The 14,307-nt window shown below is 48.7% G+C and overlaps 25 non-coding genes across 25 annotated transcripts; all 25 read right to left on the bottom strand.

The window, feature by feature from the left end:
* Positions 1–2,538: 2,538 nt before the first annotated feature.
* LOC119343148 lies at positions 2,539–2,657 on the bottom strand. The gene has a single exon (XR_005165918.1). It is a non-coding gene; the product is annotated as a 5S ribosomal RNA (ribosomal RNA).
* Positions 2,658–3,024: 367 nt separating this feature from the next.
* Positions 3,025–3,143, bottom strand: LOC119343135. Its single transcript, XR_005165906.1, has one exon. It is a non-coding gene; the product is annotated as a 5S ribosomal RNA (ribosomal RNA).
* Positions 3,144–3,510: 367 nt separating this feature from the next.
* LOC119343141 lies at positions 3,511–3,629 on the bottom strand. The gene has a single exon (XR_005165911.1). It is a non-coding gene; the product is annotated as a 5S ribosomal RNA (ribosomal RNA).
* Positions 3,630–3,995: 366 nt separating this feature from the next.
* LOC119343154 lies at positions 3,996–4,114 on the bottom strand. The gene has a single exon (XR_005165924.1). It is a non-coding gene; the product is annotated as a 5S ribosomal RNA (ribosomal RNA).
* A 367-nt stretch (positions 4,115–4,481) lies between these two features.
* Positions 4,482–4,600, bottom strand: LOC119343137. Its single transcript, XR_005165908.1, has one exon. It is a non-coding gene; the product is annotated as a 5S ribosomal RNA (ribosomal RNA).
* A 367-nt stretch (positions 4,601–4,967) lies between these two features.
* Positions 4,968–5,086, bottom strand: LOC119343138. Its single transcript, XR_005165909.1, has one exon. It is a non-coding gene; the product is annotated as a 5S ribosomal RNA (ribosomal RNA).
* A 367-nt stretch (positions 5,087–5,453) lies between these two features.
* LOC119343146 lies at positions 5,454–5,572 on the bottom strand. The gene has a single exon (XR_005165916.1). It is a non-coding gene; the product is annotated as a 5S ribosomal RNA (ribosomal RNA).
* Positions 5,573–5,939: 367 nt separating this feature from the next.
* On the bottom strand, positions 5,940–6,058 carry LOC119343134. The gene has a single exon (XR_005165905.1). It is a non-coding gene; the product is annotated as a 5S ribosomal RNA (ribosomal RNA).
* A 367-nt stretch (positions 6,059–6,425) lies between these two features.
* Positions 6,426–6,544, bottom strand: LOC119343145. Its single transcript, XR_005165915.1, has one exon. It is a non-coding gene; the product is annotated as a 5S ribosomal RNA (ribosomal RNA).
* Positions 6,545–6,911: 367 nt separating this feature from the next.
* Positions 6,912–7,030, bottom strand: LOC119343152. The gene has a single exon (XR_005165922.1). It is a non-coding gene; the product is annotated as a 5S ribosomal RNA (ribosomal RNA).
* A 367-nt stretch (positions 7,031–7,397) lies between these two features.
* On the bottom strand, positions 7,398–7,516 carry LOC119343150. The gene has a single exon (XR_005165920.1). It is a non-coding gene; the product is annotated as a 5S ribosomal RNA (ribosomal RNA).
* Positions 7,517–7,883: 367 nt separating this feature from the next.
* Positions 7,884–8,002, bottom strand: LOC119343133. Its single transcript, XR_005165904.1, has one exon. It is a non-coding gene; the product is annotated as a 5S ribosomal RNA (ribosomal RNA).
* A 367-nt stretch (positions 8,003–8,369) lies between these two features.
* Positions 8,370–8,488, bottom strand: LOC119343136. Its single transcript, XR_005165907.1, has one exon. It is a non-coding gene; the product is annotated as a 5S ribosomal RNA (ribosomal RNA).
* Positions 8,489–8,855: 367 nt separating this feature from the next.
* On the bottom strand, positions 8,856–8,974 carry LOC119343158. Its single transcript, XR_005165927.1, has one exon. It is a non-coding gene; the product is annotated as a 5S ribosomal RNA (ribosomal RNA).
* A 367-nt stretch (positions 8,975–9,341) lies between these two features.
* On the bottom strand, positions 9,342–9,460 carry LOC119343151. Its single transcript, XR_005165921.1, has one exon. It is a non-coding gene; the product is annotated as a 5S ribosomal RNA (ribosomal RNA).
* Positions 9,461–9,827: 367 nt separating this feature from the next.
* Positions 9,828–9,946, bottom strand: LOC119343149. The gene has a single exon (XR_005165919.1). It is a non-coding gene; the product is annotated as a 5S ribosomal RNA (ribosomal RNA).
* Positions 9,947–10,263: 317 nt separating this feature from the next.
* On the bottom strand, positions 10,264–10,382 carry LOC119343157. The gene has a single exon (XR_005165926.1). It is a non-coding gene; the product is annotated as a 5S ribosomal RNA (ribosomal RNA).
* A 367-nt stretch (positions 10,383–10,749) lies between these two features.
* On the bottom strand, positions 10,750–10,868 carry LOC119343140. Its single transcript, XR_005165910.1, has one exon. It is a non-coding gene; the product is annotated as a 5S ribosomal RNA (ribosomal RNA).
* A 318-nt stretch (positions 10,869–11,186) lies between these two features.
* LOC119343156 lies at positions 11,187–11,305 on the bottom strand. The gene has a single exon (XR_005165925.1). It is a non-coding gene; the product is annotated as a 5S ribosomal RNA (ribosomal RNA).
* A 367-nt stretch (positions 11,306–11,672) lies between these two features.
* Positions 11,673–11,791, bottom strand: LOC119343147. Its single transcript, XR_005165917.1, has one exon. It is a non-coding gene; the product is annotated as a 5S ribosomal RNA (ribosomal RNA).
* Positions 11,792–12,158: 367 nt separating this feature from the next.
* LOC119343144 lies at positions 12,159–12,277 on the bottom strand. Its single transcript, XR_005165914.1, has one exon. It is a non-coding gene; the product is annotated as a 5S ribosomal RNA (ribosomal RNA).
* Positions 12,278–12,644: 367 nt separating this feature from the next.
* LOC119343143 lies at positions 12,645–12,763 on the bottom strand. The gene has a single exon (XR_005165913.1). It is a non-coding gene; the product is annotated as a 5S ribosomal RNA (ribosomal RNA).
* Positions 12,764–13,129: 366 nt separating this feature from the next.
* LOC119343142 lies at positions 13,130–13,248 on the bottom strand. Its single transcript, XR_005165912.1, has one exon. It is a non-coding gene; the product is annotated as a 5S ribosomal RNA (ribosomal RNA).
* Positions 13,249–13,615: 367 nt separating this feature from the next.
* On the bottom strand, positions 13,616–13,734 carry LOC119343153. The gene has a single exon (XR_005165923.1). It is a non-coding gene; the product is annotated as a 5S ribosomal RNA (ribosomal RNA).
* A 367-nt stretch (positions 13,735–14,101) lies between these two features.
* On the bottom strand, positions 14,102–14,220 carry LOC119343132. Its single transcript, XR_005165903.1, has one exon. It is a non-coding gene; the product is annotated as a 5S ribosomal RNA (ribosomal RNA).
* Between the last annotated feature and the right edge of the window lie 87 nt (positions 14,221–14,307).

The following is a 14,307-nucleotide window of genomic DNA, read 5'->3' as shown; positions in this document are numbered from 1 at the left end:
TGCATGGTAGTAGTTGATTCTTAAATCACACATACAGATCTCAGTGCTTAAGGTCGGCTTCAATGAAACAACCCACCATGTACTCCTACATGGCCTCTCATCGATACCTTTACCAAATCGTGTTCACCACACCACTCTCATTACCGACATAAACATTTCACTCTAGCCCATCACCCAGATGAACCAGACCTGACACGACTCTAAGCATAGCAGGCATAGCAAGGTAGAAACAACACATACATATGGCTCAAACAACTCCTACACATGCTAGTGGGTTTCATCTAGTTACTGTGGCAATGACAGGTCATGCAGAGGAAATGGGTTCAACTACCGTAGCACACAGCAGTTTGAAACGCGTTGTCTTAATGCAGTAAAAGAGAGCAGGAGCGAGAACATGGGATTGTATCGATATGATCAAATGGTTGGTTGCTTGCCTGACGGTTCGGTGCACTGGTATTGCTCTTCGTCGGGGTTATCACGGTACTCCTCGGGGGCAGAACCTGCCGCAGAGAGCACCGATACACAAACATTACCAAACAGTATGCAACAATATGATGCATGCATGAGACATGGCAAAATGAGTGTATTGGGCTAATGCAACTAAGAACAGATGGGTTTGAACTAATTTGAACCATTGATTCAAAGTTCAAACTCATAAGTTGCCATTTAAGGTGTTTTATCTTGTTCTGTGATAAACAGCAGGTTAGCTTGTTTAAACATGCATGAAACCAGTACAGATGGAAAGATTGGATTTTTCTGATCATTTTTCATATATAATTTGTTTGATTTGGAGCTACGGTTGATTTTATATGAATTTTGGAAGTTTGAAACATTTTCTGGAATTTCCTGTGTAAAAATAATTCCAGTAATTAAATTACTGCGTCAGCACTACGTCATGATGACGTCACTGGTCAACGGGCTGGTCCAGGTCAAACTGACCAGTGGGTCCCGCATGCCAGTATTCAATTAGTTTAATTAAATTAGATTTAAACTAACTGGATTAATTAACAAAGGGGGCCCCACATGTCATAGACCCAGGGGGTCAACCGGGGCCCACCCGTGGTCAAAGTCAGAGTCAAACACGCCGGCGTCTAGCCGCCGGCGAGCCCGACGCGGCGGCGAAAGTGCTTTTTGCCATTCCGGCAACCAAATGGACGGCGGAAGGCATCTACGTGTTGCTGAGGTTGAGCCGCGACTATTGGTGGTGGTGGTTGGGCTCGGGGTGGCCGGAGTTGGCGCCGGCGGCGACTTTGGCGGCCGCCGGAGTTCGGTTGAAGACGAACTCGTCGCTAGAGTGTGCGGTGAGGTGCGGGGAGTGCATGGTTAGCCCCAACGCGGCGTGGTGAGTGCGATGGACAAGGTGAGGTGGCCGGAGGATGGCCGGGAGCACGTCGGCGAAGAGGTCCGCGACGGCGCGTGCGGGTGAGCTTAGTGTGCTCGCTGTGGTGCACGAGAGAGAGAAAGAGAGGAAGGGGAAGTTAGCCCAGCTCACTGCGGTCTTGATGGAAAGGACGGCGTGGTCGGGGACGAGCTGCTGCGGCGGCGACGATGAAGGGGATCTCCGGCGATGGCGGTTCGGGCGAGGTTGGTGCGGCGGCTTCGGGGCACGCGAGCGCTCGGGGCTCGGCTAGCTCGAAGAAGTAGAGGACGGCGGAGCTTCTGGACACGGTGGCGCGGCGTGGAGACGACGGGGAGCACGGCTACGGCGGCGGTGCGGCGACGGTGGCGTCGGCCATGGCGTGGGAGCGCGAGGGAGAGGAACTGGGGGCGAATGGAGGTGTCCAGGGGGGTCGGGGCGCGATGTGGAGCTCGTCCAGGCCAGAAGGGCGGCGAGAGGGGGAAGCAGGGCGACGTGCAGCTGCGTGGCGAGCTGCGGTGCCGCCGCCGAGCACCTTGGCTGCCTGCCTGGCAAGCCAAGCAGCTCGCTGGAGCGGTGGCCGGGCTGGGCCGGCCAGGTGGGCTGGCTGGTGGGCCTGTGGTGGCGCCAGGTAAGTTTTCCCTTTTTTCTATTTTCTGTTTTTATTCTGTAGGTTTGTTGAATTTCTAAAAATACCTATGTCATTCCAAAATTCACCAAACTGCCTCTGGTCCTTAGTTGAAATATTTCCAGCATGGAACATTTTAGTTTGGGAATATTTGAGCATTTGAAATATTTCATAAATTTTAAATGCCCAAATTCAAATACTTATGATTTAATTCAAAGACCTTAGGATGACCTAGGAAATTGTGCATCACTTTTGGCAGAGGTTTTGGACCAAGACAAAAATGATGGACATTTTAGAAGGGCATTTCAGGTTCATCGAAAATATTTTTAGTAAACCCTAGTTGGATTCAGAGGGGGCTGGGGGTTCTGTCATTCCCATTTCAGGTTTCTGTTAAATGAAATAGACATGATGCAACACTCTAATGCATGAACTAGCTAGAGTGAGACACATCGAGCTTAAACATATCGCAAACATCAAAAATAATATAACGGGATTAATATATATCGCACACGTGCGATATGTTTGTCACAAGGCGCAAAAAATAATTATAAAAGGAATGCAACACGAGGACTTCCCAGGAGGTCACCCATCCTAGTACTACTCTCGCCCAAGCACGCTTAACTTCGGAGTTTTGATGGGATCCGGTGCTTTAGTGCTGGTATGATCGCATCCGACATGTTTCCCCGTCTTCGTCCCTTATGCTTGCCACTCCCAGGTCCGCTCCAAAGACGATTCTACATTCTCACTACCATTACAACCGTTCCCTAACAATGGATAATGTCCTATACTACTTACTCTCCCGCTGAATCACGGAGACGAGTTTTCCACGGTTTCCACCCCTCCCTCCATACCGCAGCAACACGAGTTTTTTCCACCCCTTTCAGAAAGCGCTCTTCGCGCCACAAAGCCGTCCCAAGACGCGCGAGCAATGAGCATCGAGCTTAAACATATCGCAAACGTCAAAAATAATATAACGGGATTAATATATATCGCGCACGTGCGATATGTTTGTCACAAGCCGCAAAAAATAATTATAAAAGGAATGCAACACGAGGACTTCCCAGGAGGTCACCCATCCTAGTACTACTCTCGCCCAAGCACGCTTAACTTCGGAGTTCTGATGGGATCCGGTGCTTTAGTGCTGGTATGATCGCATCCGACATGTTTCCCCGTCTTCGTCCCTTATGCTTGCCACTCCCAGGTCCGATCCAAAGACGATTCTACATTCTCACTACCATTACAACCGTTCCCTAACAATGGATAATGTCCTATACTACTTACTCTCCCGCTGAATCACGGAGACGAGTTTTCCACGGTTTCCACCCCTCCCTCCATACCGCAGCAACACGAGTTTTTTCCACCCCTTTCAGAAAGCGCTCTTCACGCCACAAAGCCGCCCCAAGACGCGCGAGCAATGAGCATCGAGCTTAAACATATCGCAAACGTCAAAAATAATATAACGGGATTAATATATATCGCGCACGTGCGATATGTTTGTCACAAGGCGCAAAAAATAATTATAAAAGGAATGCAACACGAGGACTTCCCAGGAGGTCACCCATCCTAGTACTACTCTCGCCCAAGCACGCTTAACTTCGAAGTTCTGATGGGATTCGGTGCTTTAGTGCTGGTATGATCGCATCCGACATGTTTCCCCGTCTTCTCCCTTATGCTTGCCACTCCCAGGTCCGCTCCAAAGACGATTCTACATTCTCACTACCATTACAACCGTTCCCTAACAATGGATAATGTCCTATACTACTTACTCTCCCGCTCAATCACGGAGATGAGTTTTCCACGATTTCCATCCCTCCCTCCATACCGCAGCAACACGAGTTTTTTCCACCCCTTTCAGAAAGCGCACTTCGCGCCACAAAGCCGCCCCAAGACGCGCGAGCAATGAGCATCGAGCTTAAACATATCGCAAACGTCAAAAATAATATAACGGGATTAATATATATCGCGCACGTGCGATATGTTTGTCACCAGGCGCAAAAAATAATTATAAAAGGAATGCAACACGACGACTTCCCAGGAGGTCACCCATCCTAGTACTACTCTCGCCCAAGCACGCTTAACTTCGGAGTTTTGATGGGATCCGGTGCTTTAGTGCTGGTATGATCGCATCCGACATGCTTCCCCGTCTTCGTCCCTTATGCTTGCCACTCCCAGGTCCGCTCCAAAGACGATTCTACATTCTCACTACCATTACAACCGTTCCCTAACAATGGATAATGTCCTATACTACTTACTCTCCTGCTGAATCACGGAGACGAGTTTTCCACGGTTTCCACCCCTCCCTCCATACCGCAGCAACACGAGTTTTTTCCACCCCTTTCAGAAAGCGCTCTTCACGCCACAAAGCCGCCCCAAGACGCGCGAGCAATGAGCATCGAGCTTAAACATATCGCAAACGTCAAAAATAATATAACGGGATTGATATATATCGCGCACGTGCGATATGTTTGTCACAAGGCGCAAAAAATAATTATAAAAGGAATGCAACACGAGGACTTCCCAGGAGGTCACCCATCCTAGTACTACTCTCGCCCAAGCACGCTTAACTTCGGAGTTCTAATGGGATCCGGTGCTTTAGTGCTGGTATGATCGCATCCGACATGTTTCCCCGTCTTCGTCCCTTATGCTTGCCACTCCCAGGTCCGCTCCAAAGACGACTCTACATTCTCACTACCATTACAACCGTTCCCTAACAATGGATAATGTCCTATACTACTTACTCTCCCGCTCAATCACGGAGACGAGTTTTCCACGGTTTCCACCCCTCCCTCCATACCGCAGCAACACGAGTTTTTTCCACCCCTTTCAGAAAGAGCTCTTCGCGCCACAAAGCCGCCCCAAGACGCGCGAGCAATGAGCATCGAGCTTAAACATATCGCAAACGTCAAAAATAATATAATGCGATTAATATATATCGCGCACGTGCGATATGTTTGTCACAAGGCGCAAAAAATAATTATAAAAGGAATGCAACACGAGGACTTCCCAGGAGGTCACCCATCCTAGTACTACTCTCGCCCAAGCACGCTTAACTGCGGAGTTCTGATGGGATCCGGTGCTTTAGTGCTGGTATGATCGCATCCGACATGTTTCCCCGTCTTCGTCCCTTATGCTTGCCACTCCCAGGTCCGCTCCAAAGACGATTCTACATTCTCACTACCATTACAACCGTTCCCTAACAATGGATAGTGTCCTATACTACTTACTCTCCCGCTCAATCACGGAGACGAGTTTTCCACGGTTTCCACCCCTCCCTGCATACCGCAGCAACACGAGTTTTTTCCACCCCTTTCAGAAAGCGCTCTTCGCGCCATAAAGCCGCCCCAAGACGCGCGAGCAATGAGCATCGAGCTTAAACATATCGCAAACGTCAAAAATAATATAACGGGATTAATATATATCGCGCACGTGCGATATGTTTGTCACAAGGCGCAAAAAATAATTATAAAAGGAATGCAACACGAGGACTTCCCAGGAGGTCACCCATCCTAGTACTACTCTCGCCCAAGCACGCTTAACTTTGGAGTTCTAATGGGATCCGGTGCTTTAGTGCTGGTATGATCGCATCCGACATGTTTCCCCGTCTTCGTCCCTTATGCTTGCCACTCCCAGGTCCGCTCCAAAGACGATTCTACATTCTCACTACCATTACAACCGTTCCCTAACAATGGATAGTGTCCTATACTACTTACTCTCCCGCTCAATCATGGAGACGAGTTTTCCACGGTTTCCACCCCTCCCTCCATACCGCAGCAACACGAGTTTTTTCCACCCCTTTCAGAAAGCGCTCTTCGCGCCACAAAGCCGCCCCAAGACGCGCGAGCAATGAGCATCGAGCTTAAACATATCGCAAACGTCAAAAATAGTATAACGGGATTAATATATACCGCGCACGTGCGATATGTTTGTCACAAGGCGCAAAAAATAATTATAAAAGGAATGCAACACGAGGACTTCCCAGGAGGTCACCCATCCTAGTACTACTCTCGCCCAAGCACGCTTAACTTCGGAGTTCTGATGGGATCCGGTGCTTTAGTGCTGGTATGATCGCATCCGACATGTTTCCCCGTCTTCGTCTCTTATGCTTGCCACTCCCAGGTCCGCTCCAAAGACGATTCTACATTCTCACTACCATTACAACCGTTCCCTAACAATGGATAGTGTCCTATACTACTTACTCTCCCGCTCAATCACGGAGACGAGTTTTCCACGGTTTCCACCCCTCCCTCCATACCGCAGCAACACGAGTTTTTTCCACCCCTTTCAGAAAGCGCTCTTCGCGCCACAAAGCCGCCCCAAGACGCGCGAGCAATGAGCATCGAGCTTAAACATATCGCAAACGTCAAAAATAATATAACGGGATTAATATATATCGCGCACGTGCGATATGTTTGTCACAAGGCGCAAAAAATAATTATAAAAGGAATGCAACACGAGGACTTCCCAGGAGGTCACCCATCCTAGTACTACTCTCGCCCAAGCACGCTTAACTTCGGAATTCTGATGGGATCCGGTGCTTTAGTGCTGGTATGATCGCATCCGACATGTTTCCCCGTCTTCATCCCTTATGCTTGCCACTCCCAGGTCCGCTCCAAAGACGATTCTACATTCTCACTACCATTACAACCGTTCCCTAACAATGGATAGTGTCCTATACTACTTACTCTCCCGCTCAATCACGGAGACGAGTTTTCCACGGTTTTCACCCCTCCCTCCATACCGCAGCAACACGAGTTTTTTCCACCCCTTTCAGAAAGCGCTCTTCGCGCCACAAAGCCGCCCCAAGACGCGCGAGCAATGAGCATCGAGCTTAAACATATCGCAAACGTCAAAAATAATATAACGGGATTAATATATGTCGTGCACGTGCGATATGTTTGTCACAAGGCGCAAAAAATAATTATAAAAGGAATGCAACACGAGGACTTCCCAGGAGGTCACCCATCCTAGTACTACTCTCGCTCAAGCACGCTTAACTTCAGAGTTCAGATGGGATCCGGTGCTTTAGTGCCGGTATGATCGCATCCGACAAGTTTCCCCGTCTTCGTCCCTTATGCTTGCCACTCCCAGGTCCGCTCCAAAGACGATTCTACATTCTCACTACCATTACAACCGTTCCCTAACAATGGATAATGTCCTATACTACTTACTCTCCCGCTCAATCACGGAGACGAGTTTTCCACGGTTTCCACCCCTCCCTCCATACCGCAGCAACACGAGTTTTTTCCACCCCTTTCAGAAAGCGCTCTTCGCGCCACAAAGCCGCCCCAAGACGCGCGAGCAATGAGCATCGAACTTAAACATATCGCAAACGTCAAAAATAATATAACGGGATTAATATATATCGCGCACGTGCGATATGTTTGTCACAAGGCGAAAAAAATAATTATAAAAGGAATGCAACACGAGGACTTCCCAGGAGGTCACCCATCCTAGTACTACTCTCGCCCAAGCACGCTTAACTTTGGAGTTCCGATGGGATCCGGTGCTTTAGTGCTGGTTTGATCGCATCCGACATGTTTCCCCGTCTTCGTCCCTTATGCTTGCCACTCCTAGGTCCGCTCCAAAGACGATTCTACATTCTCACTACCATTACAACCGTTCCCTAACAATGGATAATGTCCTATACTACTTACTCTCCCGCCCAATCACGGAGGCGAGTTTTTCACGGTTTCCACCCCTCCCTCCATACCGCAGCAACACGAGTTTTTTCCACCCCTTTCAGAAAGCGCTCTTCGCGCCACAAAGCCGCCCCAAGACGCGCGAGCAATGAGCATCGAGCTTAAACATGTCGCAAACGTCAAAAATAATATAACGGGATTAATATATATCGCGCACGTGCGATATGTTTGTCACAAGGCGCAAAAAATAATTATAAAAGGAATGCAACACGAGGACTTCCCAGGAGGTCACCCATCCTAGTACTACTCTCGCCCAAGCACGCTTAACTTCGGAGTTCTGATGGGATCCGGTGCTTTAGTGCTGGTATGATCGCATCCGACATGTTTCCCCGTCTTCGTCCCTTATGCTTGCCACTCCCAGGTCCGCTCCAAAGACGATTCTACATTCTCACTACCATTACAACCGTTCCCTAACAATGAATAGTGTCCTATACTACTTACTCTCCCGCTCAATCACGGAGACGAGTTTTCCACGGTTTCCACCCCTCCCTCCATACCGCAGCAACACGAGTTTGTTCCACCCCTTTCAGAAAGCGCTCTTCGCGCCACAAAGCCGCCCCAAGACGCGCGAGCAATGAGCATCGAGCTTAAACATATCACAAACGTCAAAAATAATATAACGGGATTAATATATATCGCGCACGTGCGATATATTTGTCACAAGGCGCAAAAAATAATTATAAAAGGAATGCAACACGAGGACTTCCCAGGAGGTCACCCATCCTAGTACTACTCTCGCCCAAGCACGCTTAACTTCGGAGTTCTAATGGGATCCGGTGCTTTAGTGCTGGTATGATCGCATCCGACATGTTTCCCCGTCTTCGTCCCTTATGCTGGCCACTCCCAGGTCCGCTCCAAAGACGATTCTACATTCTCACTACCATTACAACCGTTCCCTAACAATGGATAATGTCCTATACTACTTACTTTCCCGCTCAATCACGGAGATGAGTTTTCCACGGTTTCCACCCCTCCCTCCATACCGCAGCAACACGAGTTTTTTCCACCCCTTTCAGAAAGCGCTCTTCGCGCCACAAAGCCGCCCCAAGACGCGCGAGCAATGAGCATCGAGCTTAAACATATCGCAAACGTCAAAAATAATATAACGGGATTAATATATATCACGCACGTGCGATATGTTTGTCACAAGGCGCAAAAAATAATTATAAAAGGAATGCAACACGAGGACTTCCCAGGAGGTCACCCATCCTAGTACTACTCTCGCCCAAGCACGCTTAACTTCGGAGTTCTGATGGGATCCGGTGCTTTAGTGCTGGTATGATCGCATCCGACATGTTTCCCCGTCTTCATCCCTTATGCTTGCCACTCCCAGGTCCGCTCCAAAGACGATTCTACATTCTCACTACCATTACAACCGTTCCCTAACAATGGATAGTGTCCTATACTACTTACTCTCCCGCTCAATCACGGAGACGAGTTTTCCACGGTTTCCACCCCTCCCTCCATACCGCAGCAACACGAGTTTTTTCCACCCCTTTCAGAAAGCGCTCTTCGCGCCACAAAGCCGCCCCAAGACGCGCGAGCAATGAGCATCGAGCTTAAACATATCGCAAACGTCAAAAATCATATAACGGGATTAATATATGTCGTGCACGTGCGATATGTTTGTCACAAGGCGCAAAAAATAATTATAAAAGGAATGCAACACGAGGACTTCCCAGGAGGTCACCCATCCTAGTACTACTCTCGCCCAAGCACGCTTAACTTCAGAGTTTAGATGGGATCCGGTGCTTTAGTGCTGGTATGATCGCATCCGACAAGTTTCCCCGTCTTCGTCCCTTATGCTTGCCACTCCCAGGTCCGCTCCAAAGACGATTCTACATTCTCACTACCATTACAACCGTTCCCTAACAATGGATAATGTCCTATACTACTTACTCTCCCGCTCAATCACGGAGACGAGTTTTCCACGGTTTCGACCCCTCCCTCCATACCGCAGCAACACGAGTTTTTTCCGCCCCTTTCAGAAAGCGCTCTTCGCGCCACAAAGCCGCCCCAAGACGCGCGAGCAATGAGCATTGAACTTAAACATATCGCAAACGTCAAAAATAATATAACGGGATTAATATATATCGCGCACGTGCGATATGTTTGTCACAAGGCGAAAAAAATAATTATAAAAGGAATGCAACACGAGGACTTCCCAGGAGGTCACCCATCCTAGTACTACTCTCGCCCAAGCACGCTTAACTTTGGAGTTCTGATGGGATCCGGTGCTTTAGTGCTGGTTTGATCGCATCCGACATGTTTCCCCGTCTTCGTCCCTTATGCTTGCCACTCCCAGGTCCGCTCCAAAGACGATTCTACATTCTCACTACCATTACAACCGTTCCCTAACAATGGATAATGTCCTATACTACTTCTCTCCCGCTCAACCACGGAGGCGAGTTTTCCACGGTTTCCACCCCTCCCTCCATACCGCAGCAACACGAGTTTTTTCCACCCCTTTCAGAAAGCGCTCTTCGCGCCACAAAGCTGCCCCAAGACGCGCGAGCAATGAGCATCGAGCTTAAACATTGCGATATGTTTGTCACAAGGCGCAAAAAATAATTATAAAAGGAATGCAACACGAGGACTTCCCAGGAGGTCACCCATCCTAGTACTACTCTCGCCCAAGCACGCTTAACTTCGGAGTTCTGATGGGATCCGGTGCTTTAGTGCTGGTATGATCGCATCCGACATGTTTCCCCGTCTTCGTCCCTTATGCTTGCCACTCCCAGGTCCGCTCCAAAGACGATTCTACATTCTCACTACCATTACAACCGTTCCCTAACAATGGATAGTGTCCTATACTACTTACTCTCCCGCTCAATCACGGAGACGAGTTTTCCACGGTTTCCACCCCTCCCTCCATACCGCAGCAACACGAGTTTTTTCCACCCCTCTCAGAAAGCGCTCTTCGCGCCACAAAGCCGCCCCAAGACGCGCGAGCAATGAGCATCGAGCTTAAACATATCGCAAACGTCAAAAATAATATAACGGGATTAATATATATCGCGCACGTGCGATATGTTTGTCACAAGGCGCAAAAAATAATTATAAAAGGAATGCAACACGAGGACTTCCCAAGAGGTCACCCATCCTAGTACTACTCTCGCCCAAGCACGCTTAACTTCGGAGTTCTAATGGGATCCGGTGCTTTAGTGCTGGTATGATCGCATCCGACATGTTTCCCCGTCTTCGTCCCTTATGCTTGCCACTTCCAGGTCCGCTCCAAAGACGATTCTACATTCTCACTACCATTACAACCGTTTCCTAACAATGGATAATGTCCTATACTACTTACTCTCCCGCTCAATCACGGAGACGAGTTTTCCACGGTTTCCATCCCTCCCTCCATACCGCAGCAACACGAGTTTTTTCCACCCCTTTCAGAAAGCGCTCTTCGCGCCACAAAGCTGCCCCAAGACGCGCGAGCAATGAGCATCGAGCTTAAACATTGCGATATGTTTGTCACAAGGCGCAAAAAATAATTATAAAAGGAATGCAACACGAGGACTTCCCAGGAGGTCACCCATCCTAGTACTACTCTCGCCCAAGCACGCTTAACTTCGGAGTTCTGATGGGATCCGGTGCTTTAGTGCTGGTATGATCGCATCCGACATGTTTCCCCGTCTTCGTCCCTTATGCTTGCCACTCCCAGGTCCGCTCCAAAGACGATTCTACATTCTCACTACCATTACAACCGTTCCCTAACAATGGATAGTGTCCTATACTACTTACTCTCCCGCTCAATCACGGAGACGAGTTTTCCACGGTTTTCACCCCTCCCTCCATACCGCAGCAACACGAGTTTTTTCCACCCCTCTCAGAAAGCGCTCTTCGCGCCACAAAGCCGCCCCAAGACGCGCGAGCAATGAGCATCGAGCTTAAACATATCGCAAACGTCAAAAATAATATAACGGGATTAATATATATCGCGCACGTGCGATATGTTTGTCACAAGGCGCAAAAAATAATTATAAAAGGATTGCAACACGAGGACTTCCCAAGAGGTCACCCATCCTAGTACTACTCTCGCCCAAGCACGCTTAACTTCGGAGTTCTAATGGGATCCGGTGCTTTAGTGCTGGTATGATCGCATCCGACATGTTTCCCCGTCTTCGTCCCTTATGCTTGCCACTCCCAGGTCCGCTCCAAAGACGATTCTACATTCTCACTACCATTACAACCGTTTCCTAACAATGGATAATGTCCTATACTACTTACTCTCCCGCTCAATCACGGAGACGAGTTTTCCACGGTTTCCATCCCTCCCTCCATACCGCAGCAACACGAGTTTTTTCCACCCCTTTCAGAAAGCGCTCTTCGCGCCACAAAGCCGCCCCAAGACGCGCGAGCAATGAGCATCGAGCTTAAACATATCGCAAACGTCAAAAATAATATAACGGGATTAATATATATCACGCACGTGCGATATGTTTGTCACAAGGCGCAAAAAATAATTATAAAAGGAATGCAACACGAGGACTTCCCAGGAGGTCACCCATCCTAGTACTACTCTCGCCCAAGCACGCTTAACTTCGGAGTTCTGATGGGATCCGGTGCTTTAGTGCTGGTATGATCGCATCCAACATGTTTCCCCGTCTTCGTCCCTTATGCTTGCCACTCCCAGGTCCGCTCCAAAGACGATTCTACATTCTCACTACCATTACAACCGTTCCCTAACAATGGATAATGTCCTATACTACTTACTCTCCCGCTCAATCACGGAGACGAGTTTTCCACGGTTTCCACCCCTCCCTCCATACCGCAGCAACACGAGTTTTTTCCACCCCTTTCAGAAAGCGCTCTTCGCTCCACAAAGCCGCCCCAAGACGCGCGAGCAATGAGCATCGAGCTTAAACATATCGCAAACGTCAAAAATAATATAACGGGATTAATATATATCGCGCACGTGCGATATGTTTGTCACAAGGCGCAAAAAATAATTATAAAAGGAATGCAACACGAGGACTTCCCAGGAGGTCACCCATCCTAGTACTACTCTCGCCCAAGCACGCTTAACTTCGGAATTCTGATGGGATCCGGTGCTTTAGTGCTGGTATGATCGCATCCGACATGTTTCCCCGTCTTCATCCCTTATGCTTGCCACTCCCAGGTCCGCTCCAAAGACGATTCTACATTCTCACTACCATTACAACCGTTCCCTAACAATGGATAGTGTCCTATACTACTTACTCTCCCGCTCAATCACGGAGACGAGTTTTCCACGGTTTCCACCCCTCCCTCCATACCGCAGCAACACGAGTTTTTTCCACCCCTTTCAGAAAGCGCTCTTCGCGCCACAAAGCCGCCCCAAGACGCGCGAGCAATGAGCATCGAGCTTAAACATATCGCAAATGTCAAAAATAATATAACGGGATTAATATATGTCGTGCACGTGCGATATGTTTGTCACAAGGCGCAAAAAAAATTATAAAAGGAATGCAACACGAGGACTTCCCAGGAGGTCACCCATCCTAGTACTACTCTCGCCCAAGCACGCTTAACTTCAGAGTTCAGATGGGATCCGGTGCTTTAGTGCCGGTATGATCGCATCCGACAAGTTTCCCCGTCTTCGTCCCTTATGCTTGCCACTCCCAGGTCCGCTCCAAAGACGATTCTACATTCTCACTACCATTACAACCGTTCCCTAACAATGGATAATGTCCTATACTACTTACTCTCCCGCTCAATCACGGAGATGAGTTTTCCACGGTTTCGACCCCTCCCTCCATACCGCAGCAACACGAGTTTTTTCCACCCCTTTCAGAAAGCGCTCTTCGCGCCACAAAGCCGCCCCAAGACGCGCGAGCAATGAGCATCGAACTTAAACATATCGCAAACGTCAAAAATAATATAACGGGATTAATATATATCGCGCACGTGCGATATGTTTGTCACAAGGCGAAAAAAATAATTATAAAAGGAATGCAACACGAGGACTTCCCAGGAGGTCAACCATCCTAGTACTACTCTCGCCCAAGCACGCTTAACTTTGGAGTTCTGATGGGATCCGGTGCTTTAGTGCTGGTTTGATCGCATCCGACATGTTTCCCCGTCTTCGTCCCTTATGCTTGCCACTCCTAGGTCCGCTCCAAAGACGATTCTACATTCTCACTACCATTACAACCGTTCCCTAACAATGGATAATGTCCTATACTACTTACTCTCCCGCTCAATCACGGAGGCGAGTTTTTCACGGTTTCCACCCCTCCCTCCATACCGCAGCAACACGAGTTTTTTCCACCCCTTTCAGAAAGCGCTCTTCGCGCCACAAAGCCGCCCCAAGACGCGCGAGCAATGAGCATCGAGCTTAAACATATCGCAAACGTCAAAAATAATATAACGGGATTAATATATATCGCGCACGTGCGATATGTTTGTCACAAGGCGCAAAAAATAATTATAAAAGGAATGCAACACGAGGACTTCCCAGGAGGTCACCCATCCTAGTACTACTCTCGCCCAAGCACGCTTAACTTCGGAGTTCTGATGGGATCCGGTGCTTTAGTGCTGGTATGATCGCATCCGACATGTTTCCCCGTCTTCGTCCCTTATGCTTGCCACTCCCAGGTCCGCTCCAAAGACGATTCTACATTCTCACTACCATTACAACC

The sequence above is a fragment of the Triticum dicoccoides genome, unplaced genomic scaffold (genome assembly GCF_002162155.2).
Source record: "Triticum dicoccoides isolate Atlit2015 ecotype Zavitan unplaced genomic scaffold, WEW_v2.0 scaffold116908, whole genome shotgun sequence".
Classification (NCBI taxonomy): domain Eukaryota; kingdom Viridiplantae; phylum Streptophyta; class Magnoliopsida; order Poales; family Poaceae; genus Triticum; species Triticum dicoccoides.
Note: the sequence above shows the minus strand (reverse complement) of the source record. Positions and strands in the feature narration are given on the sequence as shown.